This window comes from Nothobranchius furzeri, chromosome 5 (genome assembly GCF_043380555.1).
Source record: "Nothobranchius furzeri strain GRZ-AD chromosome 5, NfurGRZ-RIMD1, whole genome shotgun sequence".
Classification (NCBI taxonomy): domain Eukaryota; kingdom Metazoa; phylum Chordata; class Actinopteri; order Cyprinodontiformes; family Nothobranchiidae; genus Nothobranchius; species Nothobranchius furzeri.
Window position 1 is genome coordinate 5,466,876 of NC_091745.1, and position 21,518 is coordinate 5,488,393.

The 21,518-nt window shown below is 41.2% G+C and overlaps 1 non-coding gene across 1 annotated transcript in view; it reads left to right on the forward strand.

The window, feature by feature from the left end:
- The first annotated feature begins 1,091 nt into the window (after window positions 1-1,091).
- Window positions 1,092-21,518, forward strand: part of LOC107378424 (extracellular leucine-rich repeat and fibronectin type III domain containing 1a) — a 90,879-nt gene continuing 70,452 nt past the window's right edge. Inside the window, exon 1 of the transcript XR_011520610.1 lies at window positions 1,092-1,230. This is a non-coding gene — a transcript (extracellular leucine-rich repeat and fibronectin type III domain containing 1a). The remainder of the gene's footprint in view (window positions 1,231-21,518) is intronic.

Genomic DNA, 21,518 nt, shown 5'->3' on the forward strand with positions numbered 1-21,518 from the left:
TAATCTGTAATATGTGATAAAACATTCTAACTTCACAAAAATAAATAACTGATAAACAACAAATTAAACAACCAGTTCCTCTAGTTCATGTTCACAGCGCAGGAAGGTTAGGTTTGCTACTGGGGGTATTAGGGCCACATAGTAACACACACACACACACACACACACACACACACACACACACACACACACACACACACACACACACACACACACACACACACACACACACACACACACACACACACACACACACACACACACACACACACACACACACACACACACATACGTGCGCTCTCTCTCCCTGCAGACACAGTTACTATAAAAATAAGAGTTTTCCCGATAAATGATGATGTTTTAAAAGCTTTTGATGCTAAAGAGGCCCCCTGCTGGTCGGACCACTGGGCCTTCGCGTGAGGAGGAAAATGATCTCCTTTCTAGCGTCACTAAATTAAACACCTCCAGCCCCCCAGTCAGACTGTCAAATTGGCCAGTTTAGAGTCATTTCGGGTACGGAGGTGCAGCTCGGAGGAAAACATTCAAAAAGTTTGTTTATTCAGAAACAGGAGGCTGCTCTGGCTCCAGGTGACGTAACAGACCGTCTTTATTAACTTGAAACTGTTGAGCGTCTGAAGCAGACTCGGGCTTTCTTGCGCTTTCTCCTCATCTGGGGTATAGCTGTAACCCTCCCGGCACCCGTCTTGGACCAGCCACCATTTATAGCCCGGCCGGCGGTGACAAACAATCTTATTATGAGATTTAAACTTTGCCTCTGCTGGTCTGAAGGATCAACACGCGCTCCTCTCGCAGATCCCCCGCTGTTCCCCTAACTGACACCGCGAGACATCCGCCGGGCTGCGCGCCTCTTCTGAGGGCGGTTACACGCCGGTGTCAGCTCTCGGTGTAAAAGAAAGACCCGAGCAGGGCTCCGGGTCTGTTTAGAATACATGAAGGCGAGCGATGAGAAGAGCTCAGCCCCCGAATTAAATCACTCACTGCTAAATGGATCTTTGAGACTCCCCTGACGCAGACTATCGCTGCTCCTCACACCGACTGCAGAAATTTTGGATTCCTTCTGAAACATTTTTAAACCCATTCTTTTTATCATTGCAATCGCCCTTTTTTGTCTTTTTTTCTGAAAATGTCTCGTGCGCGTGGTGAGATACAGTAAGCCGTCCTCCTTGCGTCGAGAGGGCTTCTATCTCTCTCGCTGCGATCGTTAAGCAGGTAAGCTGATTTTTATGCCTAACTTTCATTTCTCGGTCTACAGACCGAGTGCTGTGAGACACTTTGTGGTTACAAACATTTATGTTGGTGGAGCGGGACATCTGAGCATAAATCTGAAGAGTAGGATTGCTGGAATAGTCCGTCCGTTGTGCAAAGCAGGCAACTTCGTGCATGCATCTTTCAAAATGTGCAGCTCAACTTTTGCAAAGAGGATGCTGAAGCTAGAGCATGTCATATATATATATATATATATATATATATATGAATGTAAACGGGGCACTTGTGTCGCCTCATCGCAGTAACTGTCTCTTCATTAGTTCCGGTTCCATCCGCTTTTCTTTCCTCTTCATTTCACATAGAATGAACTGACGTTTGCTAGCAGTGGGGTTGCGTGGCCACAGCTCAGTCAGATGGAGCCCCTGACAAAGTAAAGTGGGTACTTTGCGGCTGAGAGGCTCCAGGAACAGTCGGGATGTCTCTTCAGCACCGCGGACAGCTCCGGGGCCGCTCCGCTCAACCGTTAAATGAGAAACTTTTACTTCAGATTCACTGAAACAAACTGAAATCATTCATTGTGTGTCGGGAACTGTCACTTTGTCAGACCACCAGTTAGTAAAAATAAAAATAAAAATAAAGACATATACATCCCTGCAGGCCTCCCTGTCTATGATCACAAACATAAAATTACAGCTGGTATCACGAATCAGGGCAGGAAATTAATTAAATCCAAACAACCCCGAAAAGCAAATGTTAAATAGTCAATGCACCAGACCAGGACCAGAACGTGCAGTAATGTTGCCATTACTCTGTCAGCCTTGTTCCTGGAGTAGCTCTGTGCTGTCTCACCCTGATTAGCTGAGGATTTTACAGTGTGTGCCATCTGTCTAAAGAATGCCTTCTAAATGCTGGATGCTGGACGTGTTGATTTAATTCGGAAGCACAAGGCTTCATATGGATGGATTTCTCTTTTGTAAATCAACATCATCTCCACGGATGCTAAGCCAGCTTCCTAGTCTTCTGCACAAATGAAGAGTCAGTAGTGGGAGTGAGTGGGCATCGGCGGAGTCCGAGCTTGAACAACACCAGGTTTATGTCATTTAAACCTGTGGTCACAGAAATGAGACAAAACTGCTGCACCCCTATGAAAGAATACCAAATAACTTCTTGTCGTCTGTGAAGAATGTAAGACCTAATCCGTCTTGTGCCTTTAAAACTGAATCAGCTGGGCTATTTGCTGGAGTTTGCCGTTGTTCTAGTTGTTTCAAAGCCTAGTCTTAACCTTTCCCGGCAGTGTGAATCATCAAAGTTGTGCAATCAGGAGTTATGACAGTTTCAAAACATCTCAGTTTTGCTGTTGTTGCTAAAGATGTCTCCCGCATTTGTCTTCACATCTCCCTTTTCCTGTCCCCCTCCCATTTCCCTTATCTTGATTATACAGCTGGATGATTGAGTCAGCTGTTTTGTATGCAAGCTGCCTTGGCTTGGCTCTTTGTGGAGGAGCGAGAAAGAGATCGTGCCGAGGATACTGAGAGAGAATTACGGCTGCTCATGACCATGAGAGGCAGAAAAGACGAGGGTGCCCTGTTCGATAAATTGCTATTTGAGAGAGACAGATATCCTAGGGGGACAGCTGTTTTGGAAATGTGACTAACCTTTCTAAATGGAAATGGCAGTGTGCATTACGGTTTTCACAAATCTACACCACAGTCAACTTGGATTGATGGATAAAACTGAACTCTTATACCAAGTTAGCCTTTATTTGAAACTTGTCTTGAAATTTGATAGGAATAACCAAAGGTTCTATTGAAAGAAGGACTTGGATGAAAAACCATCCCTGCCTTTAGCGTTTTTCTTGTGTTATACAGAAAACTGAGAATCATGCATGAAAACTTTTCTGGTCTTCTTGATAACTGATGGTTACCATGAAGACCCAAAAGCAGACTTTATGCAAAATTGTCTATTCATCACACTGCCACCAAGGCGTGGCTGTACCAGTGAAGCACTGCTTGTTTATTTAACAAAGTGTGAAGTGTAATCAAAGAGGCAGAAACCGTAGACATAGCTGTGAAACATATGGTGAAGCAGCATGGTCCAACTCGGTGCCGCAGCTCCTGACAACCAATAAAAGTTATTGTGCTGTGAGTTCATTTACAAGAGCAGGTGCACCACCACAGCTGTCAAACGTGGCTCTCACTTGTTTGATTGAGGAAATAATGAGCTGGATTCCCTCAGTTTTGAAGAAGGATAACTAAATTTGCCACAGAGAAAAAAAAACCTAATCAAAAGGGACTAAATGTATTTTACTCCATATGAACTGCTAAATGGATTGAAGGCACTGCAGCCCACATGCAGCTGTATAATTATAACTACCCTGCACATACATGGCTTAGTATAAATTAAAACTTGGTGATTATGAATAATATTAAAACCAATAACCTAAAAAATGATGCATGATGCTGATAATCACAAACTGATTTTACTTTTTTTACATCTTATAGTTGTTTTACCTGCCAATCTTTTGTGTTTGGGATAATATTGTCTCTAAATGTGAAACACTTCATGGGTCTAAATCATTTTAATTAGAAACAATGAGAATGATGATCATTGTTCTGATATCAGGATTAAACGAGGATTGTATCATGTATGTATGCATATATATATATATATATATATATATATATATATATATATATATATATATATATATAAACTCTTTGAAAGAGTAGGACAATGACTGTTGAAAGAATTTGAAGAAGTTTCTAATTAAACTTTACTGGTGAAGAAAGTAAGCCTTTGTCACTTTTACCACAAGTTGTTGATAATCTTTAACTTTAGTGCCTTTTGTTGTCTCCGACTATCAGTGAGCAATTTCCTGCTTCTCACCCTACTGGTTGAAAGTGGGATAACAACCATCGAAAACAACCCTGCTGCAGCCTGCTGTAAGCTAGCACTGGTAACAAGCTAACACTAACATGAGCAAACTAATACAAAAATAAATCACAACATAAAACATCCACACTGTTGGACAAAAATATTATTACCTACAAGCGCTTTGTTTGTCCACTTTGGGCATGTGAATGTGCTTTATAAATAAAGTTGATTTGATTTGATTTGAAGTCCAAAAGCAACAAAGCCAGGTCACCATCAGTCTGTGTTACTGTAGCCTTCTTTAGCTCCCTCAAACTAGCGTAGGCCGCTCTGATGTTCGCTCTGGTTTAAACTCTTTATTTCACCTCCAAAAACATTACTCTCTTACTTTTCTTACCAGTCTCCGCCATGATGCTAGCAGAAAAAACATGCTTCTTATTTTTCTTCTTCTTGTGCTTCTTATTGAAGATATGCAAAAAGAAAACGCTAACCACTAACATTACAGCTGATAGCCATTAAGCAGGTAAAGAGCACCCCCTAGGACACCTACCTGCTCCACAAAACTATCTAGTGTGGATTTTGGTCAGCAGAGTGGTGCCAGAGATGAGACGGATCAAGTTTCTAACTCAACAATCACTGAGATCAATGTTAAATCTCTAGCTTATGGTAAAACATGTCTATTGTTAATACAAAAAAAGCCAGTTTAGGAGGAAAAGCATCAGTGTATTTATTTTTCTGTTCGTTTCTGCATCTCCTCCAGGAGGACTTGCTTAGTAGTGAAGAACAGAACCATCAGTGACACGGAGTCTGCTTTAGGACAGGTGTCAGTGAACCAAAGTGTTTCTGGGGGTAAATTAGCATTCTGAACTAAGGGTTTGTTGACGGTTTTTAATTTCTAGTGCAGCTGTAACAAACAGGTACGGCACAAAATGTTAGAAAAATGCAGCTACCGGCTGGACATGTTTTCAGTAGACAATGCAAAAACAAAGATGCACTGCTCTTGAGATGATATCTCCTCCAACTCTGGCAAACGCATAAGTGAACTTCACCTTGAATCAGCGCCTCATGAGTCATTAACTGCACAGTGCGTTTACAGAGCTCCGGTTTGGTCTTATGTCAGGAAGAGAATGTATTTGAATTCATTCAGAGGACTGAAAGTGGCAGCGGCAGCGGCAGCGTTTTGAATTTCAGGCACGTTTGAGGAGAAAAATGTGCCAGAAGCTACCATTATCTCTCCCAACTTTTGTTTCTTTTGCCTCCTATAAGCACAGTGCTAATTACAGCAAAGAAGAAATGAAGATGATGAGTTTTTCACCTGCTCTTTTAAAACTGGCCCCTGAGACAATAAATCATAAGAAGGAATCATCACAGAGAGAACGTTACGCTGGGATCATGGTGGGGATGTGGAGCGTCACTCAATCAGTCATTTAGGAGTCAACAAAAATTCATCCAGAGCAGAATATCAGAAACATTTGTGCTGTCTCCTCAACCACCTACTGGTTTCCTTATAAAGCCCAAGCATCACAGAGTGGAAGAATAAGGCACCATGAGCGTTTCTTATTCACCGTCTTTTGATTCTACTTTGCTCCTGGCTCCTGAACACCTACATCAGGACATCACCAATCATGGTTTTTAAGCGTCTCGGGACAAGCGCTAATGTCTGCTTGTGTCTCCCATGTACTGAGATAAAAGCACAACATACCAGGTTTAAAAGAATGACGTCACAAGTCTCATCACAGTTAAAAAGTGTTTGATGCAAGGTGAGGCTGCAGCAGCGTTGTGATGCATGCTGCACATTTCCTCTGTGCATGTGGACGGTACCCAGCACAAACAAACACATGAACACAAACATGCAGGCATAAAAATAACTCTGGCCTCATTTCGTAAAGAGCTCTGTCTCACCTTTGGAAAGTCACACAGTAAAGAACATTTATCATATATTGTATGTTTTCATATTTAAGGCAAACCCCTAAAATGTTTGTCTTATGCTTGTTTTTCCCACGATAATCAGAGAACATCTGCGTATGATTTTTAAATTCCTTTAAACTAAATTCAAGCCAATACCAAGGAAAGGTGCATCCCTTCCTCTAAATTATGTCTCTGATTGTAGTTTTGACTAAATAAAATTGCAGGTCTGTCAAACATCAGCCCTCAATACAAAGTCACGTATAATTTGCCAGTCACAGCGAAGCAGCAGTTATAGATGGTATATTTAGCGGTCATTAGGGTGCTCGTGTGGGTGCAGGCATTAATACATCTATTATTCCTCTTTTCCTTTAATCTGCAAAAGAATGAAAACAAAATGTGATCACGGGACCATGCTCAAAGGGTTTTTTCTCTTTTGTGATGTAGACTCATAAACAAAGAGAGGATGTTAGAATCCACTGTTCAGAAGCTGCAGAGGAGGTGCTGTGAAACACAGAGGCGTGCAGTCAGACTGCAGCTTTATGAACGAGAGGATGACCACCTCAGGTTTGACTCTTCATCATCAGCTGCTCTCACACAAACAGACAGCCTTTTCTCCATCCAGGCGTGTTTTTATTTCACCTTCTCAATCAAACCAAATCTGAAAAAAATCTAAAGGTTTTGATGCACCACTGAGTTTGGTTAAGGTGCTTCATTTCATTTGTTTTAATATTCCATCTTAGATTGAGATTGAACGCATCTCCAGATGATTTAAAGGGGGACTAGGCAGTTTTGGCTTGCTTTCAGCACCCCCTAGTGTTCGTTTGTAGAGCCGAAAGCAAACTCCATCTTCTCACTGTGCGTTCATCTTTTTAACACCATAAACCAACAGCTGAAATGTCTCCCAGCCTTCATTAGTGTCTACAGGAGTGATTCATCACTAAATTAAACAAATCAGCTGTGCTCATGATCTAAAACATGCAGGAAGCGGGCTGGAAGCAGATTGCAGTGCCAAGTTTGTTAGCTGCATTTTATCTAAGCTCCAACAAAGCGGCCACAGGTCAGAAGTTGCAACAACTTAGCAGCCATCCACGACGTTAAGTCATGGTTGGCTGCTAACTTCCTCTTCGTAAATGAGTCCAAATACTCAGTCCTGGGAAAGAGCTAGAGCAGGTGCTGAGGTTGATCTTGCTTCCCTGGCTCAAAATGAGAAGACTGTGGTCACTAACATGGGGGTGAAAATTGATGCAGCCCTTAAATTTGACGCAAAAATAAATATGGTTGTCCAGGCATGCTTTTTAAATCTGAGACGGCTTTCCAAGATTAAGCCTCTCTTGTCAAGAGTCCATCTGGAAACTGTGGTCCATGCTGTTATCATCTCCCGCCTTGACTATGATAATGCTTTGTACGCTGGACTGAGTCAGGCAGCAACTTCACAGCTCCAGCTAGTCCAGAACTCTGCTGCCAGATTCCTGACCGGTACAAGGAAGGACCACATCACTCCAGTGCTGGCTTCTCGGCACTGGCTCCCGGTGTTTTATTGGGCCAGATTTAAGGTTTTGCTCCATGTGTTCAGGGTTCTGCAGGGCAGATCTCCCCTATATCTGGCTGAACTGCTGCAGTGGCATGTCCCTGCTCATGCCCTTTGCTCTGCTGAGCAGGAGCTGTTGGAGGTCCCCCGGTCTAAACTGAGAGGTTAGGGTTAGGGTTAGGTAACAGGGCCTTCTCAGTAATGGCCCCTACACTGTGGAACGAGCTCCCCCTGACAGTGAAGCCCTAATACCCACATTAATCAGCTAGCTCTCTCCCAACACTGACACTGGTTTTTATGTTTTTATCATTTGTATCACACACATTATTGTTTTGAATAGCTTTTATTTGTCTATTTTTTCTTTATACTGATTTTTATTCAATATGTTGTTTTATTACTACTCTGGTTTTAATGTCCTGTTCAGCACCTTGAGCCTCCGCTAAGGTGGTAGATGGCACTTTATAAATCAATCAATCAATCAATCAATCAATCAATCAATCAATCAATCAATAAAGAAATAAAGAAATAAAGAAATAAAAAAAGTGGAATATTCTGGCCACAGGGTCGATAAGGGCTGGGTGGTATTTCATTAACCCTGTAAAGGGTTTAGCACATACTGGCTCAAGACAATGATTTAAAAATATGAATAAGTTGCTAAGTTTCCATCCACCCGGTCTCCATTTTCAGCTGCTTATCCGGAGTCGGGTTGTGGGGGCAGTAGCCTAAGCAGAGAGGCCCTGACTTCCCTCTCCTCAGCTACTTGGGCCAGCTAATCCAGGGGAATCCCAAGGTGTTCCCTGGCCTGCCGAGAGACATAGTCCCTCCAGCGTGTTCTGGGTCTTCCCTTGAGTTTTCTCCCAGTTGGACATGCCCAGAAAACCCTACCAGGGAGGCATCCAGGAGGCATCCCAAATAGATGCCCGAGTCACCTCAAATGGCTTTCTTGATGCGGCGGAGCAGCAGATCTACTTCGAGCCCCTCCTTGATGACCGAATTCCTCACCCTATCTCTAAGGGAGAGCCCAGACACCCTGCGGAGGAAACTCATTTTGGCCACTTGTATCCACAATCTTGTTCTTTTGATCACTACCCAAAGCTCGTGACCATAGGTGAGGGTAGGATTGTAGATCGACCGGTAAATCAAGAGCTCTCTCTTCATCAAGACAGATCGGTACAATGCATGTTTCACTGCAGAAGCAGCACTAATACGCCTATCGATCTCATGCTCCATCTTTCCCTCACTCGTGAACAAGATCTCAAGATTCTTAAACTCCTCCACTTGAGGCAGGACCTCATCCCTGTCCTGGATAAGACTTTCTACCCTTTTGCGATGGAAGACCATGATCTCGCATTTAGAGGAGCTGATTCTCAGCCCAGCCTCTTCACACTCGGATGCAAACCGCTCCATCGAAAGCTGGAGATCACTGACTGATGAAACCAACAGGACAGCATCATCTGCACAAAGCAGAGACCTGATCTTTAGGCCACCAAAACAGATCCCCTCACCACCTTGGCTGCAGCTAGAAATCCTGTCCATAAAGGTTATGAACAGAATCAGTGACAAAGGGCAGCCTTGGTGGAGTCCAACTCTCACCGGAAACGAGCCCGACTTACTGCCGGCAATGCGGACCAAGCTCTGGCACCGGTCATACAAGGACCTAACAGCCCATATTCAGTCCAATCCAATGGAACTGCCCCAATGTTCATGCAATACTGCAGAGCTGCACCAACCACCACAGCCCCACAACATCCAGAGCCCCAAGGATCTCATCCACCCCCGGGGCCCCGCCACCAAGGAGCTTCTTGACAACCTTAGTCTTAATCAAGACTAAATTTAGCTTCAAAACATTAAGACTGGGGCATAAATGAAAATGTGTTTTAAACTAAAGTCATTTTGAATGCCGTCTCTTCTGCAGAGCTAAGAGATGCAGCTGATTAGATCTCTGATTGGTGATGCAGCATGATTAGGCAGTTTGTAGTTGCCTACCAATTATGAAATTTAAACCAGCAGCCATTAAAGATGACAGATGCTTGGTGAATGAAGCCGCTCCCACATGCTACGCTGCCTGCTTTTCATCAAACAAAAAAGTCTTGAGTGCCACGAGTTGCATGATGGTAATCAATACATGGCCTCTCCCTCCTATAAATGTTAAGTGACTCTGGTCTCTGCTCAGCTGTACTCTAATGATGCACTTGAGAAAATTAACCTGTTAAACAGCATCTATAAATATGAAGCTCCACATGTAACTTTATTCTTTCAGTGCCTGAACACAGTTTGGGTTTCTAACTTCCGGATCACACCTTGATCATCGTGAATTATCCGTTTGAGGATGAATGTTTTTAGTTCCTTCTAAAGAAACTCTTTCTTCACACTCTAAAATTTACCAACTGGATTCATTCCGTCAGCTCCTAATTCAAAGAAAAGTACTCTGACGCTTTTTTATTTAGTGAGTGGAGGTAACTCATGTTTCCATGTGAGAACCTCGAGCTGCTTACTGTTCCAATTGAATTCATGCAGACCATGCTCCTTTTAAGCAGTCGCCCTGCTTCCAGAAATATGTCCCATTTTGTGTTTAGGTGTTAAATTGGTACATGTGACTCTTGCCAATCACAACTTGGCCATGCATGCATTATTAAAGCATTTGCAAGGCAACACTATGCAGGTGCAGAAATGTAAGAAAAAGTGGTCAGACACTCTTTTTAAATTAAACAGCTCATCCAGGAATGTTCTTCTTCACAGACGTAAAATCTAACACCAAATTCCTTTTCTAGAAACTGTTAACTCTCTTTAATTATGGAGCTTATTGCTCAGCCTTGCTCCAGAGGAATAAAGACAAAGACACAGTTTAGAAATCTTGGTGTCATAATTGATTCAGACCTGACCATCACTGGTCACATTAAGGCTAGAACTAGATCAGCGTTTATCATCTTCATCAAATCGCCCGACTCAGAGGTCTCATGTCCAGAGCAGACCTAGAGAAACTCATTCATGCATTCATCTACAGCAGGCTGGACTATTGAAATGGTCTTTTGACTGTTCTTCAAAAAAGGGTTTGAAGCAACTGCAGGCTATTCAGAATGCTGCTGCTAGAGTCTGAACAAGAACAAAGAGAACCGAGCACATCACGCCTGTTCTTAAATCTCTACACTGGTTACCAGTAAACTCCAGAATAAATTTCAAAGTACTTTTATTAGTTTATAAATCACTCAGTGGCACTGGACCCATCATATGTGTCGGATCTAACTCCCTGTACACGCCCAGCAGGACTTTGAGATCCTTATGAAACCGTCAGCTGGTAGAACCTCGGGTCAGAACCAAACAGGGTGAAGCTACTTTTAGCTACCATGCTGCACACAGATGGAATCAGCTTCTGTATGACCTCAAATGTTCCCCAACTCAAATTACTTTTAAATCAAAATTGATAACATCAGCTTTTGAATGACTGTTCTAATACTGCACCTTCTGCACTGTAACTGCTCCCCCTTTAACGTTGTCTTTTTAAAAAAAATCTTAATTTAATTTGTGTGTATTTTAATTCTGCTGTCACATTGATTTTAATGTTCTTGCTATTCTTGGTAATTGGAAAGCGCATTGAGTTGCCTCTGTGTATGGAATGTACGTATATAGAGAAAGCTACCTTGCCTTGCTTTTTATATATTTAATTTATATGTTTAAAATGCAGTTATATATTTAAAGTTAAACTCTCATTTATGCCTCACATTTATCTAATAATTCTGTGGAGTAAAGTAAGAAAATTCACATTTCACAATTGTGTGTACAAGGAAAGGAAAAAAAAGCACCTGATTGACCTCTTATTGAAAAGAAAAACACTTTCACAATCACCGAGACCCTCGGTGATGTAGAAGAAAAATCTACTTGTTAGAGAAATAATTATGCCACAGTTTTTCCTCCGCACACCTAACTGCCCCCTCACCAGCTGAGCAAACACTTCTTTTGTTGCACAATCACCTCGAGTGAAAGCCGAGAAGATGGGGAACGATCAGACGATCGGGGCAGGACTCATCTGCACCTCTGTGTTGTATGAAGGTCATCCCATAATCTTCCTCCAGTCCACGCAGCAGCCAAGCACATTGCAGAAATGCCTGATAAGTGAGTTGAGTGAGTCAATTGCTTCCTGTTGAGCCTTAGAAGCCTCATGGGGGTGGCGGGTTCTCAATGCTAGGCCTGTGATGCTGGATGGGTGATGGGTGACCCTACAGACTCATAGCTAACCCAGACAAGGCCAACAAAGAAACTGTTGCAGGAAATGTTCTCTGTTCTTATAGAAGTGATTATCAGGAAAAGATGTGTTAATAAAGGGAAATTGCCAACAAATTGCAAACTGCTGTGTTGTGTCCTGCAGCACCGGAGCTGTGCAATAGCTACAGGTGTTATGCAGGGAAAAGTTAGCCTGTCGGCCGAGGCGCCGCCTGCCTGCTCCGTCCCAGGAACACGCATTGCTCAACACAGCAGCATATTGAGAGAGTAAACAACAACTTTTAAGTATGTTTATAGCATAAACATGTTTTTATTCAGTGTACTTCCCAAAAAATAAGTAAAAGTGAAACTTAGAAAACAACTTGGATGTGTTTTCTTCCTGTTTTAGTGCTTTGCTGAAATTGTTTTCCTTTTACTTATTATTTTAATTCTTTCCTGAAAAGAATCAGACTGGGACTCGGCATCCGCAGATACTCCAAATGAAATGACTCGGAATCAGATGAAAGCAACAAAATGTGATCAGAACACCCCTATTAAGAAACTGTTTAACACAATGTAAAGGACTCGTTTTACCAAACAAAAGCACATAGTGGATCAAAAATGACCATTTTCTTACTTTTTGTAGACATAGAAAATATTTACTTTTTAATTTTTGGTGTTTTACTTCAACTAAAACTCCAAACACAAAGACTTGTGCTCATCCCAATTCTAATTCATGAAATAGAAAAATATCACACAAAAACAACAATAACCATCTGTTTTCTTAGAGTTGGAATTTGGCTCCTGTCTTCATCTCAATGACGATTTCACAAGCAAAAACCTAAACTCCTCCTTGCTGTTATTTTTACTCCATTTAACACTTGCGTTGCATTTGGGCCAACAGAATGAAAGTGGACCTGTTTGAGGTTGGACCGAGTCTGAGCTGGGGGCCAATCCTCTGCAGCTCTACATAAAGACAAATCAGAACGTCAAGCTGCACAGAATGAAAACAACGGCTGCCAGAAGGGTAGAATGACCCACTCATCGATTATTTCATCAGCCATATGTCTTGCCTTTGCAGGCTGTTTATGACCTTGTTTACTTCACTGGGGAGGGTCAAAGGTCAGTTCTTTTAGCAAATGTTAAAAGAAAAGGTCTTTTGATAGCTGGAGTGGGTGAGCTCCCAGAGTTCCCAAAGCATCTTTAAATCTTTAACCATATAAAGACTTTGTTATATTTTGTGAAACACTTTGCTCTTAAGAATACTTGTCTCACGTGTTTGGAGAGTCTCAGACTGGTCCGCTACAAAAACCTCTGACGGGTTGAATTCATTTCATGGTATTTTTTCACAAAGAAAACACGATTATGACTGAAAATTGTCAGCAAGCAAGTGAAGATTGGACATTGTTACCATAGTAACTGCTTCCAAACTTGGAGCAAACATACTACCATCTACTTATAAAAATGTGCCAGTATTCACACCATTAGCAGGCCACAGTGTACCATATCACTCACTGGAGAGCACTGATGCATGCTTAACTTACTCTTGTCAGGGGGTTTTGGTAATTATGGTGATTATTATCGCTTTTCAAACCAACCGATTTCTTCTCTAGTCTAGGAAAAAGCAACAATAAATAGAGCATGCTGGTTTTTAAAATAAAGTATCATATAATGCAAGCCAAAGATGCAAAAAGAAACAGATTATTTGGCTTTTAAAGCAAAAACAGAAGCAAGCCACATCAAACTGGAATAAAAAATAAAAATCACTATTTTTGATTTGCCCAGAGCAAGGAAGTCAGCGTGCCTCTGTGCCAAGTTTTGTGAATGTCATTTCTGAATGTGATTCAGATTGAATGCCAGGCTTTTCTTGGCAAATTCCTTTGCTGCTTACAGCAGCAAATCAGAAACCTATCACTGTTTACCTGGATAACTGTCACGCTCCGAGCTGATGTCTGAGAACCATTGCCAGACGGTTGAACATCTCCTGAATTTGACTTTCGCATCGCAGCAAACAACACTTTTGCAAACATGCGTTTTAGATTATTGTTCCGCAGACAGACAGCTGGCTGGAGAAGTGGTCCATGCCCAGCTGCAGAGCATCAATCTGACACTCCACCTGTTGTCTCTTCACCCATGGCCTCCATTCCTCATTAGGCAGCGTTGCCTTTCAGGCCGAATCAGCTCCGGCTGGTGATCACCCACTGTGAGACGGAGCGCAGAGAGAGGAGGGATCTGGGGTGCCAGATTGCCAGGCCTGTGAGGTGTTATTCCTTAACTAAATATGGAGATTATGTGCAAAGCCTATGTGCCAGTCATGGCTTCCTACTTTACTTTGAGACCACTTGGATTCTGTGTGAAGCTCCGTAAATAAAATAAAAACAGCCATGTCTTTTAGAATTTGGTAAACTTGCACGGGTTAAAGAAACAGAATCCCGAATAAAGTGTAAGATAACATTATTCAGCAGGTTTTTGTCCATAAACTGAGTTGAATGAGTTTTTTTATCCCCAGTTAAAAATATGGCGAAGGAGAGTAAATATTCTGTGATCTCACACTGAGTAATGTGCTGCATGTCAGCCGTTTTGTTTTTCACCAGGAGACAAAGGTACTAATTTCATGCTTATGTTTAGCTCATCAGTCAAGTAACAAAACATATGCGAGCGTGCTGAGAGTTTATTTGCTGAACAGTTTTGTAATCTAGAGTCGGGGTGAGAACACTCCACCAACGGCAGAAAATCAGCTAACACACGGCCCCCAAGGTGGTAGTGGTCTTGACTCGGCCTGTAACATTTAGTTCCACATTAAAAACAATGAATATTCACTAGATCTCAACACACAACGGCCAATTGCATATTCAAAAGGCTGTCCTGGTTTTCAGCCATTGAGGTGCCCAGACAAGCTCAGTGGTTTCAGTGGCTGGAGGTGAAATTTGAGGGTGTAAGCACCACAGTCTGCATGGATATAAATAACATAAATACCTTTTTTGTAGGTGAAGCTTTGAAATGCAAAATGTGATCCTTCACTTCATGTTAAGAATCCAAAACATTGTGAGAAATTGTTAATAAACACTTTTTCCACCACATCAGTTTATGCGGTACTTTTTTGGGTCAAAGTCCTGCAGTTATATGGTTCTGCAGCCTTTAGTTACCAGCCCTACATTTTGTTTAAATTGTGTCTTAAAAACAAACTGCTGGTTATTTGTTTAAATGGAAAACCTACTTTATATTAGTCTCAGGCAACGTTAATCCACTTTAGCCTCCAAATGAAGACCTACAAGTCATAAATCCAAGATGTCTTCTTACGGCTGCGTCTTTTTGATAAACTCATCTTTAATCGTTAAAAGCTCAAACTACAGGTCAAAAACCAAACCACCGTTGAGTTGGTCAGCTTCTGAGCAGTAATTCACATTTAGTGAACGATATTACTTAAAGAGGTCCTTCACTGAAAACATATTTTTTTAATGATTATTCTGGATCATAATCGGTCACACTGAGTTTTTCATGCAGACTAAACATGAAAATAGTCTCCTACACCTATCTCCTGCATTAGCTTCTGATAGAAAACAGATGGATTAGGGTTGGGGTTCGGGTTTTAGGAAACGGGTCAAACTGATTTCTTTTTAAGTTTAACTTGTGGGTGGTCAAACACCAAGATAAATCAAATTACTCTTAAAACGGGTGTTAAATGTGACATAAATGTCACAAATAAATGCTATTGGAACTTATTTCAGAAAACTACATGCTGCTCCGTACTTATTTACTGGACCGTTCCATATTTCCCCCACTTGTACTTATTTCATCTTTCTCTTTGATTATAAAACTTACATAGAAAATCTTTTTGCTCACGACACTTCTTACTGATGTTTACTCTCGTGTAGGTTGCAGCTAATCATTTTACAGAATGCAACCAACCCCAGTGCTCTGCACCATTAAAGCACACTTACACCTCTCATCCTCAGAGTAAACTTCACACAGGACCCGATCCTCAGTAGAAACAAGTCAGAGCCGTTTTTACAGCACAGTGTGTGTTTTATTCGACGACAGGGCCTCCCTTGAGGGTCTGAGTGCTTATTAGCCCTGCGGGTGCGCCTGTTCAAACTTCAGACTGCCGCAGGCACCGTCCCTCTGTCAAATCCTCTGTGCCGTGCCTTCGGTCCCTCCTTCTGGGACCTTTTCAAAGAGATACATCTGTTGTTCCACAGTAATGTCAGCGATGACATGATAATAAAGTTGCACGTTTGTTTGACGACTATCAGAAAGTTTTTGTTAGTTTCCGCTCTACTAAACAATTTAAAATAACCCTGAGCTGATCAATTAGCTGCAATAGTTTGGGCGCTCAAAGACCTTCTAATTAATCAGTAATAATATCAACTTTACAAAATTAATTATGCATACCTTCATTTATTTCGGTAATGAGAATAAACATATTCTGGGGAGATAACCTGCTCAGTGCTGCATGTCGTGTAAAATGAGGTTTTATCATAACTACCCTAATCAGCGCATAAAAGAGGCTGAAATTTCAATTAATTTTAGTCTTGATGGCCTTCGAAGATACGAGCCTGATTGAAAAGTATAATCCATCCTGAACAGCGTACAAATTCACATCAGACGGAAGCGGACATGTCCACGAGGAAAAGAGCAGCGTGTAGGAAGTGTTCAGGCCATTTTTGTTCTCCTAAACGTTTCCTTTGCTGCCTAATCTGATTCACAATCCAGAACGTTAACGTCCACGTTTAGTGCCACTGTGATTTAGCAGGAAATGTTAGGACTTTCACTTTTGATTTGTCATGCTGTTTAATGATTTTAAGCATTTCCAACTGATCAGTTGGGAAGCGCATCTAAGAAAAGGCGACACGAGTACTTGCTTCGTTTGACAATTAGAATCTGTCGATTAAAGCAAGCCGCTGATGGAGTTTTACACTAAATATTCCAGAATCAGCACATTTCAGACACCGTGCATAAGCCGAAGAGCACGCGCTCATGGAGTTAAGTGGAATATGAAGTTTAAGGACAGATCTTTCCAACATTAGCCCCTACGTCTAGAAAATCTTAGAAAAAAAAACTCTGCTGTGTTGTGTGTTTCAAAGTGATGACGCTGCAGCTTCTACACAAAGAGCGCAGGATTCATCGCTTGTTAAAGATGAAACATAGGTGGCTGGCGTGTTCACAGGAGCTTTTAAAGATGTTGCATCTGAATGCATCAGTCACGCAAACCGACAGACAGGAGTAAGGTTCTGGAGAAAGCCTTGGCTGTCGTCCACGCTGCTCCAACCGCTGCCAGAGTTTCAAGTGAGTCAGAGGGTTCTTAAGATTGGAGGCAAATCTGAACTTTCAGTTTTATCGATTAAAAGTTGGGTTTTTCTGAGTGCCTTTTACCTTTTGTTCCAAGCTTTTGTTGAGCTCTGTTGTTTTTGATCTAGCACGCCAAAGTGGAGAAATGCACAGCTCTGCCAGGACATGTAGAACAGGTCAGAGCGACAGAAGATGAGTGGAAGGAAGGAAGGAAGGAAGGAAGGAAGGAAGCAAGAAAGCAAGAAAGAAAGAAAGAAAGAAAGAAAGAAAGAAAGAAAGAAAGAAAGAAAGAAAGAAAGAAAGAAAGAAAGAAAGAAAGAAAGAAAGAAAGAAAGAAAGAAAGAAAGAAAGAAAGAAAGGAAGGAAGAAAGAAAGAAAGAAAGAAAGAAAGAAAGAAAGAAAGAAAGAAAGAAAGAAAGAAAGAAAGAAAGAAAGAAAGAAATATTGACACCTGCAGATGCTTAAGGGGTCTCTTGAATTTGCAGAGAAGGAACATCTTTTTCACTTGTCCTCTCTTTTATTTCCATGTAATAAAACATTCATATAGCAGAAAAAATGTACTTTCTGAGTCAATCTCTTCATTTAAATGTGATAATTAAAATACTGCTGCGATTCCTGTGAGTTAAATCATAAAAGCTGCTGCAACCCTCCGTTTCTCATCATCTTATTATTTTCACAAAGCACTTTTATTATCAAATCATTAATCTGCTTTAAAAAAATCCCTGTTGGTAACCTCTTTAGTGGTTGTATTAATACCGCTGCGACTGAACACAATCTCCTGTTTGATCCTGGAATTCATGCATGAATTTTTCCTGAGCAGAGCCTGAGCCGCACCACCGTGACTCATTTGCATTTGTATGCATCAGAAAACATGCAGGCTCGTGACCACACGGGGCTTTCTGGTGTCACACGGCACACAGCATGTAACCACAACGAGGACGTTGTGTGTACAGCCCGGGGCAGTTGTCACTCGTCATCTTACGTTTTTTCATTCCATCTTGTCAGTCTTTATAGTAAAATGCCAAATGAAGGGAAAATACCGAAGAATGTTACATAAATGCCATTGAAGAGATTTGGACACAACACAGAAGGAATTGTTTTTCTTCTGATATCTCTTTGCAGGTCATTTCCTGCAGAGCGTTACTTTTTCAAACTCTTTTCAGTAATTATTATGTCAGCTGAGCTCTTTTAGTCGCTGCAGTTCATAAAAATGCGCTCAAACATTTACTAGCATGGAAGTCGCTGCAGAGGACTCAGTGAAAGTAGAATATACAGGCTGCTGTCCACATCTCTTAGTTGTGTGTCACAAGACAAATAATTCATCCCCCTGAAAATACAAGACATTGATTATTTTTTTCTCCCTCCAGAGAATTAATGCACTAAATTTATTGGCCAGCATAGAATAAAAAGAAAGCATTCTGTGTGTTAGGCTGAGTAGTAGCTGGTGTTTTTCTTCCAGTGCATGATCGCTTTTTAACTTTAGGTTGAGCTTATAAAGAAAAAGAACACAGGAAGAATGTTTTATATGCGGCTTCAACTTTCTACGGAAGCGCTGAAGGATGAAAGTATAATAAATATAAACTTTATGTTAGGGCTGTCGATCAATCAAAGATTATAATCGGGATTATATCGCCTGAAAATCCCTTTGTTACTCACATTTCTAGATTCAACTTGAGTTATTTATTCTTTCAAAAACGAGAAACAAAAATACCTTTAAAAGCTTTTGCTCCTCTCCCAGCAATTATTTTCAAATGTTTTTAGGAAATATAAGAAAAAAAAACAGGACAGCCTTAATTTTTGTTGTTTTGTTTTTCCTTTCTTCCCTAATTCTCTGTTCAGCTGCCAAACAGCGCTAAAACAATGCTTTGTACTTTTATTATTCAAAGATCCGCTGGAGGATCATCCTGATTTACATGAACATCAACAAGTTCACATGCAGAAACTCTTCTTGTTCGCACATTTTCTTAGATGTTTTTCTTTTTATTAATTTTATTTTATTTTCTCAGCGAACAGATATTTAGTCTTGTCGGTTTGAGCAACAGAGAAATCAGGCTCTTCTAAAATTACATAACAAGTCCTTTGGTAAATCTGGAGAGAGGCCAGTAGCTGCTTTGAGGGAGAAGCTAGACAGAGCTCCTCTTCTCTTTTTAATGTGTTCTGGATACTCAGCCATGAACCAATCACACGTCCTCCGCTAGCCTACATACACACTCTTTCATCTTCTCTCTCTCTCTCTCTCTCTTCTGGAAATGACCTTTACATCTTGCAGTCTTCGACTTTCCCCAACACACCGGTGCTGGTTTTAAATGGCCGAGCTGCTGAAGTGCTTTCTTTTGTACATTGTCTTTATTGACTCCGACAGCTGAAGAGCACAAACCGAGAGACTCGGAGAGGGAAGGCCGTCAGGTAATACACAGGAGGTGGCTTCTGTTCTGATCCTTGTCAGAACTGCTGCAACGCACACAGATGGAATACACATAGGTTTGAGAATCAGCAGGACCCACGGTGTCCAGGCGTCATCATAATCCCGAAGACACAGCCTCTCCGAGGAAGAAATTTCAACTCTGTTCAAAAGATTAGATGCAGTTGTTGTGTTTTATGGAACAGACTCGTGTTTATGTGGAGTTTCTTCTTTACTGTTGTCCAGTTGGTGGTCAGCATGCATAATAGAGAATAACAAAGAAAGTCCAAACTTGATTTAAGACACATAAGAACAAGCACATCTTCTTTAAAAAAGTTAAAACAACTCCAAAGATTCACCGGGATGTTTTAACGGTTCACTCGTATTAGATCAGATCCGAACAACAGCAGGCATGATGTTAAATGCTTCGTAAGAGTGGATTCTCTGCTGTTTTACAACAATATTACCATTTTTATAACATGGAATGCAAATTATTTCTGATCGTAACTGTTCAAGAAACCTTTCCCTCTCCTGCTTTAATAATAAAGCTGCATATTTATGTATTTAGATATTTTATACATGCTAGCAATTAAATGTGCTTCTTAGGTGCAAAAAACAGTAAAAACATTAAAGTGTGAATATTAAAATCTATGTGAAAAGATAAAGCTGTAGGAAATTTTCTAATCAAATTTAAATTACACAAGAAACAATAAACCATGAAAGGCAGGTGAAAACACCAAAGTTTCCAATTTTGATTTAAAAGTTTTAAAAGAAAGTTTAGAAAATGACATTTTTTTTTCTAATCCAAGTCAAATTTAAATGTTTTTCTAGATAAAATAATAATTATTATTATATAAATATAGTGGACACAAGTCCTTTGTGTCCTGTGTTAACGAGGTGAAGTCTTGGCTAATGGACAACATTCTGCATCTGAATGACGGAGAGACAGAGCTCATTGTTTTTCACCCCAACAGCAGGAATGTGGATCGTTATGTTGATCTTGGGCCTCTTTCTCCCTACTCAAAACCAGTTGTGACCAGTTTGGGGGTGAAAATTGATTCTGGACTTAAATTTGATGCTCACATCAACTCTGTGATCCGGTCCAGTTTCTTTCACCTGAGACGCCTTGCAAAAATCAAGCCTATGCTGTCGAGAGCCTACCTGGAGCGGGTACTCCAAGCTTTTGTAATTTCTAGGCTTGATTACTGCAGCTCTCTCTATGCAGGGTTGTGTCAGTCAACACTGCGTCGCCTACAGGTCGTGCAGAACAGCGCAGCCAGGTTCCTGACTGGGACCAGGAAACGGGACCACATCAGTCCGGTTCTGGCCTCTCTGCACTGGCTTCCGGTCTGTTATCGTTCACACTTCAGACTCCTCGTCTTTGTTTATCATTTCTTCCAGGGTGGTGCTCTCCCCTATCTAGCCACGCTCCTGAACAGACATTCCCCATCACGCGCTCTGCGCTGCTCTGACCAAGGCCTGCTCGCTGTCCCTCGTTCGAGGTGTCGTACTCGCGGGGACCGGGCTTTCTCAGTACTAGCACCGTCACTATGGAACCAGTTGCCACCCTCAGTTAGGTTGTCCCCATCTCTGCCAGTTTTCAAGAGTCGCCTAAAAACCCACCTCCTCCACTTGGTGTTTCCTGAACATGTTCGAATTTGGCCCTTTTTTATGTTGATTTTATCTCACAGTTTCCATTGGTTCACTCAGTCCATTGTTTTACACATTTGTCTTCTACTAGAATGTTTCACCTTTTTTGTAATTTGAATTGCTTTTATTTTCTGATTTATTCACTATATTTAACTTTGTACTGTACCATGTTCAGCGCCTTGGGCTTCCTGACAGGGTTGTGGAAGGCGCTTTATAAATAAAGCTTTGATTGATTGATAAATAAAAAATACCCTGCTGTTAATTAAAGATAAATGCTCTCCAGTTAGAGACTTTTCCCAAATGCTATTTCTAAAAAAAAAGTCTTTGAGTAAAAAATGTCACTGAAGAAAAGTGGAAGTAAAAAAAAAATCCTGTGGAATTCAAGATAGCTTTCTGAAACCTGAAATCTGTGTTTATCAGAACACATGTAGGAACTGTCAGGCACTC